The sequence below is a fragment of the Camelus dromedarius genome, chromosome Y, assembly GCF_036321535.1.
Source record: "Camelus dromedarius isolate mCamDro1 chromosome Y, mCamDro1.pat, whole genome shotgun sequence".
Taxonomy (NCBI): domain Eukaryota; kingdom Metazoa; phylum Chordata; class Mammalia; order Artiodactyla; family Camelidae; genus Camelus; species Camelus dromedarius.
The window spans coordinates 14,680,099-14,697,092 of record NC_087473.1 but is presented as its reverse complement, the minus strand read 5'-3'; the positions used below and the strand labels follow the sequence as shown (position 1 = coordinate 14,697,092).

At 43.5% G+C, this 16,994-nt stretch overlaps 1 protein-coding gene across 10 annotated transcripts in view; it reads left to right on the top strand.

Moving 5' to 3' along the window:
* The window catches only part of LOC135320441 (F-box-like/WD repeat-containing protein TBL1X), a 201,534-nt gene that overhangs the window by 120,091 nt on the left and 64,449 nt on the right, over positions 1-16,994 (top strand). The gene's annotated exons all lie outside the window — the stretch shown is intronic.

Below are 16,994 nucleotides of genomic sequence, written 5' to 3'. Positions count from 1 at the left end.
GCCAGGAAGAGCCGGGAGAAGAGAGTTCCAGAAGGAGGGAACTCCACATGCAAAGGGCAGGCAGCAAAACTGAGCTCCAGAGACTTGAAGGACGCCAAGGAGGCCAGGCTAGCATGACGGGAGCAAGTGACTGAGCAGGAGATGAGATGAGAGCTGTGTGCGGGGACCAGCCATTCAGTTCTTTGCAGGATGTGATGGTAGCGGTGATGCGCTTGGACGTGAGTCCTGCAGGGGCTTCCCACCGCACTGAAGGTGGCTGGCTGCTGGGGGTGGTGGTGCTGTGGAGTGGCTCCAAATGGGTCCCAGCAGAAGGCAGTCTCATTTTCTACTCACATAGCTCAGATTTGGGGCACATCTGTGGGGAGCGCCAGCAGATGTGCAGATGTCCTGGCCAGAGGAGCCAGTGTCTGCACGTGACCCCTGAGTGGGAGGCAGGTGTCATTTACTCAGGTGGCCGGCTGGAGGGAAGGGCATGTTGGTGTCTGTGGCAGGAGGGTGGAGGTTCCCACTGTGGGCGTGCCATGTTTGAGATGCTGGCAGGACCTCCATGTGGACACATCGTGCAGGCTGGTCCAGGGATGAGTGTGCCACTGGAAGGGCTGAGACCCAAGGTGTGCATTTGGGATTTGGCGCCAGGCGCCGGGTGAGTTTATAGGGTGACGGACGGCAGTGCAGTCCTGTCCAAAGGCACTCAGTTTGCAGTCGACCAGAAAGAAAGCCAAAGGTCAGGAAGATGCCTTTTGGAAGCTTATGGTGCCTAAAAGGTTTCCAAAGCCTCTTTGGATCCTCCTGTATGTCATAGAGGCTTCTCCTCAGCTTGTAGGAGATCAGAATTTAGTGAACCTACCTTTGGGAGACTTTCTGAGAAAAAATGCAGTAAGGTCATTTATTCTTTTCTTTTTTTTTTTTTTTTTTAAGAGATAAGCACTCTTTCTGTTTTTCTCTTCTCTCTTTCCTTTCCTTCCTCCTTTTCCTTTGCCTGCTTTATTAAAAACATCTTAAGTAGCTAATGTGTACGCATAGTACAGAATTCAAATGGCATTACGTATTGTTTAGTGACAAGTCCTCCTGCAACTGTTAAACTCCTCTCCTTGGATGTGACGCTACTTTTTGTTATGTGCCTTCCAGACCCGTCTCTAATGCATGAAGGGCATAGTGTTCACCCTGTTGGGTCTCTTGCTGCTTTCATTTACCAGTACATCTTGAAGGCTCTTTTGTGTTAGCAAATACAGAGCTACCAGAATCTTTCAAATCGATGCACATGATTTCCACCATATGGGTGTATGTATTTCATCCAGCTTCCGTTAAAGGGCATTCAGCTCATTTGCCGTGATCAATGCTATAATCTTGAGAAAGTTGTTTTTCTTTTAGTAGATGAGTTTATTTCCATTGCAATTATAAATATTTAATCTTATTGATTGATTTTATTGCCTTTTGAGGGGGGCAGTTAAACTTTATTTTAGAGCAGTTTTGGAAAAACTGGGACAGTAGTACAGAGAGTTCTCATGTACTCCATACCCAATTTCCTCTATTATTAACATCTTACAATAAGATAGTATATTTGCTACAGTTAATCTACCAGTATTGATACATTTTTAAAACTGAAGTCTATACTATATTTAGATTTTCCTTGCTTTTCACCTGTTGTCCTGTTTCTGTTCCAGGATTCCATCCAGTATAGCACATTATATTTAGTGATCATGTTTTCTTAAGCTCCTCTTGGCTATGACAATTTCTCTCTCTCTCTCTCTCTTTTTTTTTTTGATGACCTTCACAGTTTTGAGTAGAACTGGTCAGATATCTTGTAGAATGTCTCTTCAATGGATTTGTCTGATGTTTTTCTCATGATTTGGCTGGAGTCAGGTGTTTTTGAGAGGAAGACCACAGAAATAAAGTGCCATTTAAGATCATCTTATTCTTGTGAACTTTTTTTTAAATGAGGGAAACAGTTTTCATTAAGAATTGTGCTTAAACTTCCCCTTTTCCTCACCTTACAGCTTTCACCTTAGGTGGGAGAAATGATTCAGCCTAGATTAGTTACATCTGAACACCTGCCATTTTTCCTGGGCTTCAGAGGTTTTGCTGACAAACCACAAGTACAGTCCTGAGCATCTTGTGACAGCATAACAGGTTAATTTTTTGAATGACTTTTATGATAACCTTGATTTAACAAGAACATCCATCCCCGTTTCCCAACCACAAAGATTAATGCAAATTTAATTAATCAAAATGTGTCATTCTGCTACAGTGGAGCTATGTTCTCCAAGGACAGAAGCTGGCCTAAGAATTTTTAGGTTTGACTAACATTCAGATATGCCAGAAACGAACAAGATTCTGAAACTGTTTTCCAGGGAATACCTCTGCTCCACCGGGAAGTATCTCAGAATGTCACCTGTGTATTTGAAGTTAACAAAGTACATGTTTTTTTACTTCACAGTGAAGAGTTTGAATTTGGCTCATGAAAAGAAAGCAGATATTATTCTTGAGTTGCTGGCTTCCAAGTGCACTTGTGAATGCCCATTTGAACTGTCACAAAGATTTTGATCTAAGTTTCTCTGTAACCAACAGCCAGGATTTTAGAAGAATTATATTTGCATTGAAGGTTTGTTTTCTTTAAGATCTTTTTTATTATGGTAAAATATGCATAACATAAAGCTTTCCATTTTAAGCCATCTTTAAGTGTACAGTGTACTGTTCCATGGCATTAAGTGCATTCACCAGCTGTCTCCAGGACTTTTCCATCTTCCCAGGTTCAAACTCCAGCTCGCTTTGGCAGCACATATAGCAAGTTCAAACTCTATACTCATCATGTAATGACTCCTCTCTATTCCCCCTCCCCCAAGCTTCTGGAAACCACCATCCCACTTTCTGCCTATGTTTTTACCTACTCTGGGTACTTCATGTAAGTGGGATCGTGCAAGATTTGTCCTTTTATGTCTGATTTCACTTAGCATAATGTCTTCAGGGTTCATCCACATTGTAGCCTGTGTCAGAATTTCAGTCTTTTTGTAGCCTGTGTAATATTCCACTATGTATATATAGACCAAATTTTCCGTACCCTTTCATCTGGGTTGGTGGACCTCTGGATTGTTTCTGTCTTTTGATGATTGTGAATAATGTTATTAAGAACACTGGGGTGCAAATATCTGTTCAAGTTCCTTCTTTCAGTTCTTTCGGTTTTATACCTAGAGTGGAATTGCTGGATCATATATGGTAATTCTACATTTAATTTTTTGAGAAACTGTCATCATGTTTTCCTGGAGGTTCAGATTTAAGTAATCTTTGTAAAATAGAATTAGAAGTGGAGTCTGCCCACACCTCATCGTATCTGACACAAGAGTTAACAAACTATAGCCTGTGGGCCAGTTTACTTTTGTACAGTCAACAAGCTAAGAATGGTTTTTACATTTTTAAGTGGATGGAAAAAAAATCAAAAGAAGAAGAATAACAAGTCATGATGCTTGAAGATTCTCTTAATTACATTGTACATAATGAATGTTTGCTGGGAACACAGCCACATCCGTTGCATCGTGTGTTGTCTGTTTCTCACTCTGGTGGTAGAACCGAGTGGTTGTAACTCTGTGTGGCCCGTGCAGCCAACAGTATTTCCTCTCTGGCAGTTTGGGAACAGGTCCACCAACCTCTAGTGGAGCAGGTTTAAGGGACAAGAAGTCAGACGTCTGTAGACAGCTCTGCCCAGGTATGTGGGTACACCAGGCGATCTCCCTAATTAAGCACACAGTTCTAAACCTCATTTCTGTCACTGTTTCACATGTAAGCGTCAATCCTTGAGACTTAAGCCCCAGGGAGCCTTCCTTTAGTAGGAGATGCAGACTGTAAAACCCCAACCAAGTTCAAGACTCACCCGTTCCAGATACATTTGCCTTTCTGTTCCCAATTCCAGAGTTTGTAAGGGACTGTCTCTTCCCATTGAATAGGAGGTAAATCTCTGTGTAGTGGAGGAACCACATTGAGGAAGATTTCTCACAATTCATTTACTTTTCTCACCCATATTTTTGGGGACACGATTTGTGCCCTACCAAAAGGCAGTGTCCTCTATTTTTAATCTGTGATATTTCTATTAAACCATGTAAATGTCATACTCTGAACTGTAGGGTGTTTTCAGCACTTTTTTTTTGCATAGCCTTTCTATGCAGTGGTGGGGGGGGACTTGTGAAAAGTTCTATTCACACAACCAGAAATCTGACAGAGCACTGGTTCCCTCTGTGAAAATACCATTTTAGGGTAACATTTTGTTTAGAGTTTCCTTTGTTGTCAGAAGTCTTACCCCCAGAGCTTCTCAATATACACACCCAACTATACTGCAGGTACTTATATTCTTAGGCATTTAACGTCTTATTTCCTTTAATTCATGAAGGTGGTCTTAGGGCCTGAGAGAAATTTGAACAGGGTCAAAGGAAATCAGGCTAAGCTTAAACTAGGAGATTCACTTAAAATTCTGTTTTTCCTTTATATTTGTTTTTTTATAGGAAATGGGCTGTTTGCATTTTCCCTTTTTGAAATTGTGTTTGAAATTATATTTGCATAAGGAAGCCTGTTGCCTACTAGATTGGTAAAATGGAATCAATGAAAGACAGAAAGGTCAGCAGATAAAATCACTTGGTAAATAAATACAGCATGAAGCTATTACAAGTCAAGAATTCCAGCATCTGCACTCAGTCTAATCTGGCTTGTTATCTCATCTGACCCTATTCTTTTTTCTTTCTCAAATACACTTGCTTGGTTAAAAATACAGTTGTTTGAAAACCAAGTAATGTATTCCATTGAAAAGCCAGTGACTCCCAGACACAGAAAACAAACGTATAGTTACCAAAGGAGAAAGGATTGGGGGGGGGGGGGGACAAATTAGGACTTTGGGATTAGCAGATACAAATTAGTATATATAAAACAGATAAACAACAAGGTCCTACTCTGTATACCGCACAGGGAACTACATTCAATATCTTGTTAACAGCCAATAATGAAAAAGAATCTGTATGTATATGTATAACTGAATCACTGTGTTGTACACCTGAAGCTAACAACATTGTAAATCAGCTGTACTTGAATTTTAAAAAAATGAAAAAGAATTTTGAGAAGAAAAAGAAAACCAGAGATAAATGTGACTATGTGCCAGCTGAAATGAAAACCTCACCGAGTTACACTTTAACTTGTGTGACCGTTTCAGTCCCTTTTAGGAAATCTCTCACATTTATTCCTTTGCACAAGTAACTGGTGAAAATGTTTGTAAGTTTATCTTGGCTTCAGATTTTTACTTATTTTTCAGTTTTTAATTGTGGTAAAATTCACTTAAGGTTCATTTTGGTTTTTGTTTTTTCTTTAAAAATCAAAGAAAAAGAACACAGCAGCATCCCAGTGACCAGTGTGCCACTGTTCCCATGCTGTGGTTGTCGTCATAACTGTCGCTGGGTACAAGCCTTCATGTCTGGCTTTATGTGTATTTGAATATGTGAATTGGTGCATTATAAATTAATTGTATGCTTGTTTAGTGGCACAGAGAGGTTAAGTCACTCACCAGGGGACACACAGCCCTCAGTAAAGGATTCTGGGATTTAGCCGAGGTGACTCCAGGACCACACTGCTTCTCAGAGGAATCTGCCAACTTGTGTTGTAAGGGAGCCACTGCTCTCCAAGCACTGAGTGTAATTTCTGGGAAACAAGGCCACACTGGAAGCCAGAGACGAGAAAGCCAGCTTAGACTGGATATAAATACAGCGTGATTGAGATAGGTAAAGAAAACATAGGCAAGAATTTGCCTTCAAGGCAAATGTAAACTGATAGAAGAGCAAGCATTTATTTATCTTTTATTTTTAAGACTCCCTTGAAGGCGCCATCTAAAGATAGGCCAGGTGATGTTGTGGAAGGGGAAGTGATCCAGGGCCGGACAGCCTGAGATCACTTCTGGGTTCCAACCTCCTGCCGAAGGACTCTTCAAGTCTGTGACGTAGTGGAGGCTGGGGACAAAGTGAAGGCTGGAGACTGCATTCGTGTAGCCTGGAAGCACAGCACAAGGGCTGTGGTTCCCTCTGTCCCACACGTGCACACTTGGGCAGACATGTTCCTGATCCCGCAAGATGAGAGTCCCTATGTGCCACGTGACTTCAGCATCCTGGGCCCAGACTGGAAAGCCAACAGGGACCGTCAGAAGCCCTTGGGGATCTGGGAATTCGGATCACCTGTCAGCAGAGCTGTTTGACTCACAGACATGCCTTAGATTGGGGGTTCTTTTTCCTGTCTCAAGATTCAGTCGCCGTTTTAAATGACAGGAAAGCACAAGTCTTTCTGACAGGTGTGAGGCTGGGAACCGCACTGGCCGAGGCTTCCGTGATGTGAGTACCTTTCATCGTTGTGTGACGTTAACTTAGGGTTCAGCAGCACCTGCCACCTTGCAGGATCTCTGTCAGAGTGCACCCTCGCCTTGAGAGCAGGTTTTCATTAACTGGTAGATTTCTTGGTCATGCTTCAAGCACATTGTGTGAAGCATTTGTTTCCCCAAGTGATTTCATACTAGAAACTGCCTTTTGTCGGGATGCGTATAGCTCAGTGGTAGAGTGCCTGCTTAGCATGCACAAGGTCCTGGGTTCAATCCTCAGGACCTCCGCTAAAAATAAAAAAATAAACCTAGTTACCCCCCCAAATAAAATAAAATAATTTAAAGAAACCACTGCCTTTTACAGCCACCACACGTGAGAATAAGTGTATTCGTCATCAACGTGATTCAGCCGCACAAAAGTGAGGAAGAAGAAGACGTAGGACTGTTTATCCCGCGTGTCCTTCCAGCCCCATCTCCAGAGGCGCGACCGAATGGCACTCACTCCAGGGTGTGTTCTGATTAGCAGTGTCAGAGAGCGTAAAGGGCACCGAGGAGCCACAGTTCTGAAAATGTGTAGGCCGCGCTCACTTTGCTAATTGGAAAATATTCGTATTCAGTAGCTGTTGTTGCCCGAAATTAGGCCTGATGTAAGCGTGCTCTCCGTACGTGTTGAGCTATGGTTTCACAAGTTTCCAGTACCAGTGATGGAATGAGGGAGGCTTTACATCTTGAAGGCAGATTGACCAACGGAGGAAGAATTTTAACAGGGATTAGGGTGTGTCAAAATTGCCTGGGTTTTATTCCCCAAGAACTGAATTCCGTGACTGAAAAAGGAAATTCCTTTTCCTCACGTTCACGTACTCCGCCGACTGCTCGCTCTGCGGCTTTCTTGGTGGCCGGAATGACCCACTTGGTCGTCCTCCTTGTCTATAAATAAGTGATCTCTATAAATAAGATATTTGCTGTTGATCTGAGACTCCGTGAGTCTGGATTTGACATAGTGGGACAGATGCCCATGTGAGCGAAATGCAGAACCCCTCCTGTCCCAGCTGCGATGTTCTAGACGTAAAGACTGACTGTAGGAAAATCTGACGTGAGTCGCTTGAAAAAAAGAAAGTATCCTAGAAAATCCAAAAATGAGTTCAACACAATTGCTTATACGTACAGAGTAATGACTAAATACATCGCAGACCAATCCGAAGTGTTAACCAAATGAAAGGGTTACAACTGTATGTCGTGAGTGCATTGTGTATATTCAGACTGATTGTTCCACATGTTTGGAAAGCTTCCCCCAATACCTGTGTTATCAGTTGCAAATTCCACATTATTTGCGTGGTGTAAAGATAAGTGACAACCCACTTCTGTCCCAATTATTGTGACTTGAGGATTGGTCTGATCTGAAGTGTTGAGAGCCCCCACCGTGAAGCCAGACTTGAGGGTTCAGATCCTGCCACTTACTGGCTGTGAAACCCATGTGGATTGTCCCGTTCACTTAAACTCTCTGGACCTCGGCGTCTTTACCGAAAGGGTGGGAATAATGAAAGAGTTGCTGTGCTGGTAAATTGTGTAATGGACCTAATGGGACCTCATAAATGTCCACTTCCTGTGTGGCTGGGAGGATGGGGAGTCACTGTATATAGGTTAGTAAAAGCAGCTTTGCTGTTCAAGGGCTTTAGTGATGAAGGCAACCGGTATGTGCCCCTCCTGACTAAACTAAAAGGTTTTCGTTAGCAAAGTATACTTGTGTTACAAGTGGGAGCTCGCACGTGTGGGAACTGTTGGAAGGCTACAGGAGAAGCTTGGAAGGCAAGGGGCTGCCTCTGCCCAGTCAGCGCGGGGCGACTGGGAGAGTTACAGGACTTCAGTGTTGCACCCCCGTGTCAGGATTTCTCACCCTTGCCTCAAGCGGCATTTGGGGCCCAACAATCCTTTCTCGTGGAGGAGATGTCTTGTGCGTTGTACGCGGTTAGCAGCCTCCCTGGCCGCCACCTGTTACATGCCTGAGACTCCCCCCGACCCCAGTTGTGACAAGAAATCTCTCTGGACAGTGTCAGATGACCCTTGGGGGACAGAATTGCCTACAATTGAGAACCACTTAAAATCTCTCCCCTGGACGTGTGTTATTTATATAATTTTAATGGCATTTAAAAAAAAAATAAAATTTACCCAAAGGAGTTGAAAACTATATCCACATGAACATCTGCGTGCAGATGTTTATAGCAGCTTTTTCCTCATTTCCAAAACTTGGAAGAAACTGGGATATCCTAGGTGAATGGATAATAAACTGTATTGTATCTTGACAACAGAGTATTATTCAGTGCTAAAAAGAAATGAGCTCAAGCCAAGAAAAGATTTGGAGGCACCTTAAATGCATATTACCAAGTGAAAGAAAAGGCTGAAAAGGCTATACGCTGTGTGACTCCTGCTCTGTGTGATTCTGGAAAAGGCAGAACCACAACTAGCAGAAAGATCTAGTGGTTCCAGGCCTTAAGGAGCAGGGAGGGGGGAGTAGGTGGAGCGCAGGGCACTGCTGGGGCAGTGAGACTGTTCTTCATGATTCTGTAGCGGTGGACATAGGTCACTACACATCTGCCCAGACCCACAGGAGGCACCACAGCAAGAGTCAACCCCGGTGTGAACCATGGACCGTGGGTGGTGATGCCGTGTCCATGTAGGTTTATCAGTTGTAACCGACGTGCCCTCTGGTGGGGCTGCTGGTAATGAAGGAGGCTGACTCCATGTGGGGCAGGGGTGTGTGGGGAATCTCTGTACCTTCCTTTCAGTGCTGCTGTGAGCCTGAAACTAAACATTAAACCTATTTAAAATAATTTTTAAAAAGGAAAAAAATGAAAGATGTTATTTCCAAACGGATGAGATTATTCTGTTCAGTTTCACACTTCTGTGATCCATAGTGAACTGGGACTCTTCTGTGAGACGTTTTGCACTTGGGGTCTGAAAGCACCGTGGCGGCCACATGTGTGTCCTCGACGCCAGGAGCCTGGGCTGAAGCCCACCCCACACTCCTGCTGCCCCGTCCGCTGTGCTCGTTCTCAGCAGCGAGGCACAGTCCTGCTTTGCTCCTGGAATACAGTGCTGCTTTCTCGAGTGAGCTGTCTGCAGTCACCCTGCTGACACTGATACTGTCTGGTTGTCTCCTTTATTTAGTGATGAGTTATAATGCACAGCTTAATACATGGGACATGATATTGCCCCAAGACGGGGTTTGGCAGACTCCTGCCCGTGAGCCAACCCTGCCAGCAGCCTATGTTTGTAGATAAAGATTTGCTGAAGCACAGAAGCCCATCAGTTTACGTATCGTCGGTGTCTGCTTTTGAGCCAGGGCGTGGCTGGGTAGTTGTAACAGAGGCAGCGTGGCTGCACAGTCCAGCGTGGCTGCTGTTCAGTCCTTTACAGAAAAAGTGTTCTCATCCCTGCTTTACCATTCTGGAACTTTCCCGTCTTCTGTTGCCACATATAGATACATGTCTCAACTTTTAAACTCTATCTCAGGGGGAGGGTATAGTCAGTGGTAGAGCTCATGCTTACGTTCAACCTCCAGTACTTTTGTTAAAAAACAAACCTAATTCCCCCATAAACAAATAAATAAAATTAATTAACCTCAGTTTCAGAAAACGGGAGGCTGATCGACAGAGTAGCCTAACCAGGCTACCAGACAGGTGGGCTAACTAGACAAAGGAGCTCAGCTCCCAGCGATGGAGACCGCCAGGGACGTTTCACCCTAAGTACTTCGGGTCGTCTCTCGTGCTTCTCTGCATGTAAGGTGCGCACCATGAGTACTGTTCATTTATTGAAATGCCTGCCCCATGTGCTTTTTCATCAAAGATACAGAAACCTGTTGTTTCCACTGATTCAAAGAAGCGTTTGCAGCATCCTCTGATGGGGGCACTTGATAGATCAGGGCAGCTGTATGCGGGGTGTCGTACCGGGTGCTGCCGGGGCCGTCGTTTCAGAAGGTTTCTCAGGAGACAGACTCTAAGGTGGAGAGGTACATGGGACGGTAGCTTGGGTTGTCAGTGAACTGCAGGGGCGTGGGGAGCAGGGCGGGGCTGGGCGTGGAGCTGCCACACCTCCTGGAAATCCACGGCTGCCCCACCCCTCCAAGCACCACCCCATCAGAGCACTTTTTCACGTCCAGCATGACTTCTAGAGCAGAGGCTGTGACTTCTCAGAACTGTGTTCCTCAGTCCCCTAAAAGTGTCAGTGAACAGGTGGATACAGCCTCCGTGTGACAGTGCTCAGACTTGCTCAGGAGCCCGATGGTCTGGGCTCTCTGCAGCCTGCTTCCAGCCAACCAGGATCACCGAGTCATGTTCCGTTCACGTTTGGATCCCTCCCTCAAGGCAGGTGATCTTCTCCGTGTCCAGAGTCCCTCTGTTACGTTTCCTCCTTTATGTCTTTCACCTCTAAAATGGCTTCCCCAGACTCACTAGGCAGGCAAGGAATAAAAGAAATTGCAGAGGATGAGAATGATAAAGTGAACAGAATAAGACCCTGCATATCAATAGTACGTAGTAAGTGTATATGGTATTTGTGTCAGATGTACATACATGTATCCGTATTTTCAAAGAGTATGTACGTATTCAAAGTGAGTTTGCTACAGAGCTGAGTGTGGCTTTTTTAATCTGATCTTGCTCTCAGCCTTTTAATCAGAATGGTTGTACCATTTACCACCAGCTGTTTATTTTCTGTTTGTATCATGTATTCTCTTTCTCCCTCCGTTCCTGCATATGCTTGCATAAACACAATTTTTTTTTCTGATTTTACTTCACTGTTAGCTTATTACTAGACCTCTTTGCTTTATCTTTAGTGTTGCTCTAAGGTTTACAATATGCATCTTGATTTAGCACAGTCTACATTTGAGTGATATTTTACCACATCATGTACTATAAACTTACAACAATGTATTTCTCTTCTGGTCTCTCCCTAGTTCTTCGTGCTACTGTTGCCAGGCATTTTACTTTCATATGTATTTAAAATGCCGCAGTACAGCTAATTTTGCGTTAAGGAGTCAATTACATGTAAAAGAAGTTTTTAAATGAGGAGAAAGTATTTTTATATTCACCTCTGTATTTACCGCTTCTGCCAGTCACCATTCCTTTACATGAACCCAAATCTCCATCTGAGATAATTCTTCCCCTTAAAGAACTTCCATTCATTTTTCTCGTGGTGCAGGTCTCGTAGCAGTGAATTGTTTCCGCGTTTGTCTGTAAAAGTCTTTTGCCTTCATTTTTGAAAGATGTTTTGTCTGAGTGTAGAGTTTTAGTTGACACTCTTTCCGCCCTTTAAAGATTGTCTTCTGGCTTGCATTATTCGGGGCAAGAAACTTGCTGGATTTGTTATCTTTCTCTTCTGAATGTAACTTGTATTTTTTTCCTGGCTACTTTGAAAAGTTAATTTTGTTGTTGATTTTCAAGAAATGGATTGTATCTTGTTGGTGTTTCCTCTGGTGTGTGTCCTACATAGGGTTTGTTTAGCTTATTGGATTTATTTTACCTCTTTTAAACCTAGAATTTCCCAAACGTATTTAATCTTGAAATCTTTGCTTCAAATAATACGTCATCATCTCTAAAAACTAGTATCTTAAGAATGAGCAGTAATGTGAACACTGTGTCCAGTTTGGGAAATGAAGATGAAAATCAGTGCTTATTATTTTTGCATGATTGTCAGTGCATATTGACTTCTGGACCATGGAGGGCTGGGTTACTCGGAAAGCTCTTGGACCTCTCCCCTATGCAGCGTGTTAACATTATTAGCTGTGAATGAGGTCTCAGCCATAACTGTCTGGGTAACCGCCAGCTTTATGGGCAAGCTCCAACAGTAACTGTTTTCTCCATCTCAAAAGCAGGCCAGAATTTTTACCAAAATCTTTCTCACATTCTGTACAATAATGATCTGTTGACACATTACACACAGGAAAGTTGATGGCATGCCCAAGAGTACCGTCTACAGATAACAGTACTGGCATGCTAATTCCAAAAAACATTCAAACTCTTAATTTTTTCTATAAACATTGGACCGCAGATAATATCGTTTAATCATGCAGACTTTTTTCAGAAGAAAAATCTTTTAGGATGTGACTTGGTTTTACTTTATAGCATTCTGGTGTGTGTCTGATGTATGTGTTTATTCTTAACCAACATTAAATGTTAGGCCCTTGGAATTTGTGCACAAAATTAGTATTGTTTGTCATTAAGAAAAGAAAAGTTTTTTTCCTGTGTCATAAATAGAACACTAACAGGGAAGGGGTCCCTTTGGTGTTGTTGCTTCAGGTCCACATACAGAGAAGGGTACATGTTTACTACAGTGGCCAAGAAACAATCCACCTCAATAAAAGGTATTCCCAATGTGAAATGTTTTAAAAAGATGAGATGATAGGAAGTGATTGAGGCCTCATGACCTTTCACCCCACAGTACCCGTTTTCCTAGTTGGGTGAGTAAAAAGGGAAATCAGGGTGGTGGCCTGATTCTAATTCCTGGTGGATAAAGGTTTATATGGAATTGCCCTAGTTCTTGACACTGTTGTGATATTAAAAGGAACATTTTACCATCTTGGCACACTTGCATTCCTTCTCATCAGGTACTGCCATCTTTAGATTTCCAGCTTCCAAAGCCTAAAGAAACGCACATTGGTTTTCTCTCTCTCTCTTGGGTAACCTATAGTCTTTGAAGAGCAAAACCCGCCTTTATTGGAATGTCCAGCGACTAATGTACTCAAAAGCAATCAGAAGGTTGCCTTAAAGTTTCAGCATATCTGAAAAGTCAGAGAGAAACTGGGGAGAGTTGGGCAAACTCCCTCGTATTGACATGAATTATCATCCGTGTGGGTGCGTGGAACACGGAGGAGCCAGAGGAAGACGGTGCTTGCCAGCATTTCTGCTACCTACGCTTAGAGCCACGAGAGAATCATGACAGAGAGTGATGACGTAGTGCAGGGGAGTCCCCGGTGTGACGCCGTCAGTGGTGGGCCCGGGTACATCAGTGAAAACGCACTGTGAGATTCCGCTTGGGTGGATTCTTTCAGGATGTGTTCAAAGAGTTAAATAACTTAAAGCACTGACAACAGAGCCAGGCAGATGTTAGGTGCAATTACGTGTAAACTATTACTGGGTTTCTGTTTGTTTGCTTTTTGGGTTTGGGGGATAATTAGGTTTATTTATTTATTTTTTAATTGAGGTGCTGGGAGTTGAACCCAGGACCTCGTGCACAGTAAGCACACACTCTACCACTGAGCTATATACCCTCCCCCTCCCCTGCTTATTACTGTTTTTTAATAACTTTATTTAACCCGGTGTTACCCATCCTATTGGATCAGAGTATTGGATCAAGGAACCATCGTACACATGGTGATACTAAACACATACTGACAGTCTGGAAAACATTCTGAGGAACGTGCTTTGGCAAACTCACTCCTTCCTTGACGCCTCCATGTGCTTGGCCTCCAAGTTCCCGTGGTTCTAGGCTTTCCGGGCACCGGCCATGCGGGTCATTGTCCCCATTCTGTGGATGGTGCAGAGGCACTTGCTGCAAAGACCCCCGCCCCAGGTATCTCCCCCTCCCCGTCCTCCACATGTGTTAGATTCTGAGGGGCAGGGAGGCTGGGGTGACTCAGTGGGGGTGGTGCCAGTGGAATCTCTGAACTTGCAGTGCAGACGTCAGCTGGAGCCGCAGGTCTGACGAAGGATGAGGGTCCCCTTCCATGGTGGCTGGCCCGTGGTTGGCGGCCAGTGCTGGCTGTCGGACTTAGTTCTGCTCCGGTCTGGCCTCTCCGCAGGCAGTTAAAGGAATTCTATAATACACAAGGTATTTTGCTTATCAGCAGATAGGATCAGTATTTATAGAGCTAAGCATTTCATTTATGATCAATAAAAATGTAGGTTTATCCTTTTGACTTAGCCATATGGACTGTTGGTTTTGTTCTGTAAATGTGGCCATTTGAGACGGAAGTCTATGAAAACATCGCCTCGATGATTCTTTCTGACTCTGAGACCTGCGTATTAGAGTGTTGCTTCACGTGCTTATACGTCGCAGTAAAACTCAGGGAGAAGTCATGAAGAGGTGAACTTGGTGAGTCTAAAGCCTGTCCTATTCAAGTCAAGTTTCCCAGCCTTGGTAGTATTGATGTTGCAGGGCGGGTCCGTCCTCCCTGTGGGGAGGTTGTCCTGTGAGTTGTAGGTGCTTAGCGCCACCCCTGGTCTCTAGCCCCTGGGTGCCAGTAGCATGTCCCCTGGGGCCGGGGCCCTGTCACCCCTGGTTGAAGATTGCTGTGTAAAATACGGACATAGTGTGAGAGTTCAACTCGAGTGGGCCTGACCAGCCAGAAGTGGAAGCAACTCCCAGCTCAAAACTCTGGACCTAAACTACCTTGGCGGCGGGTGTGTGTGTTTGCGGGGCGGCGGGGGCGGGGCGAGGGGTGTTAGAATGACAGCCAGGACTGAACTGCAGTCAGAACAGAACAAATCCAGCGCCTTTGGCTGCCCTGATCGACCTTGCAAAGCTTCTGGGTGGAAGAGGCGTTTGGTTTGCTCCAAGGAGAGAACCAGCACTTTATTCCTCATGTCCAGCCAGGCGCCGTAGGGCAGTTCCCCTCCCTCCTAGCACATCCCCAAGGGATGGCGGTCAGGGCTCACACACATACCCAGACAAGAACGTTCCTAGCAGCACTATTCACAGTAGCCAGAAGGTGGACACAAGCCAAGTGCCCATCTGCTGAAGGGGGCTAGATGAACAAAGTGTGGTCCGTGCCTTCATAGAATAGTGCTCAGCCATGAAAAGGAATGAAGCACTGACAGGCTGCAATGTGCCTGGACCCCGGAAACATCATGCTGAGGGCAAGAAGCCAGACACAGAAGGGACTGGGTGATTCTGTTATGCAAGTCCAAACAGGCAGACCCGTCGAGACAGAAAGCAGGCTGGTGGCTGCCAGGGCTGGAGGATGGGAGGGGGATGAAGAGTGACCACCTGATGGGCACAAGGTGACGGAAATGCTTTGGGATTTGATGTGGGGGGTGGTTGCACAACACTGTGAATGTAGTGAATGCTTTATAGTTCTGACACGGAGGGGACTGCCAACAGTTGTGTGCACCGTGCCACGCCCAGAGCTGACAGCAGCCAGGGAATCAGAGTCCTTTTCAAAGGACTTTTGCATTTGTTAAAATAATTTACGTGTAAACTTTTTGCCAGCACTGTTTACTGATAGAGGTTTTATTTGGGTGTTAATAATGGGAAAATCAGTAATGACCAGGTATTGGGAGGTCAGATTTCTCGTTTTATTTGATTATTTCTAGCAGGAAACTAATTAATTATGACATGTTGCATAACCAGAATGTTATTAACCAAAGTCATATTTCACATTTTTTGTTGGTATAACACACAGATGATGTTAATTATACTTACTGAGTTTAACAACTTATATAAAAGATAACCTTCAATTTGTGAGTTGCCATCTGTTTGGGACCAAAGAATAATTTGATTCTGAAGCTTTTTTCTGAACAGCTTGTAATAAGAGCTGTTTATATATTGATTACTTAATTGAATTATTATGGATTTTAATGTTTTGATTTTCAAGCAATTTGGGGTTTATTGTGGTGACATCTGCTCCTTATTTTGACACTTTATGGTATTAAGCAATTTCATCAAAAGGCTCTTTTTCCCCCCTGGCCATTTACAGTCCAATCCTGAAAATCGTCATTTGCTTTCTGCTTCAGGTTGCTGTAAGGAATATTGTCCTGTTTCATCTCCACTAGAGAATATTTTTCCTAATGAAATGGATTTTTATTTTATAAGCAAAGTCAATATCCCATTGTGCCTGCTTCACTCTGATGCCCTTTCACTTCTATTCAAAGCGCTGTAGAAGAACTTTGTTTAAATCTCATTATTTTCCTTCAGTGGTAGACTTTTTTTCAATTGCTCTTAGTTATTACTTTAAACTTATATGTCCTTACGATTTTTTTTTAATGTACTGTAATGAAACTTAAGGGCCTATGAACCTGCCTGTAGAATCCTTTTAATCTCCTTTCTTTGAACAGTGTAACTATAAGCGTGACTCAGGAATAATTTACTTGAACTTCTTTAAAACACTTGAAGAGGTTCTGTATAAATTCACTAATAAGGAACACCTTCATGTGTAGCCTCACTTGTGGATTTGAATTATATGAAGCCCAGCATCTTTTTATTATTGCTTAAGACTTTTGAACAAGAATTTAGAGAAAATGGCAGGTGTTTAATTTCCTTGGTTCTGGAGCTTGTAGACAATTTAGACCCTGTAGGAGGCTGGGTTCACTCACAACCAAAGACAGTTTATAAAGGAGCAGGTAAATATTAATTAAATGCTGGTTGACTGCTTCGTGTTTACATTGACTGAAAAATTTAAAGTTTTTGGTATGAAGGATTATCGAATGAGATATGACTCTGGCTTCTTCAGAAATCTGTACAAACGGAACTCCTGTGAAATGAAAGTGTAGGAAAACAATAATGGAAAACTTGAGACCTATTAGTCAGTGCTTTCTTTTGCTTTGTTTTCGGGAGCCAAAGGGGGAAAATAGATTCTGATGTTGTTTATCTCTTTTTATGAGCACACAAGAGGATGGATGTCTGCACACAGACATGCATGCCATGATTTTTATAAACATGAGGTCTGTGA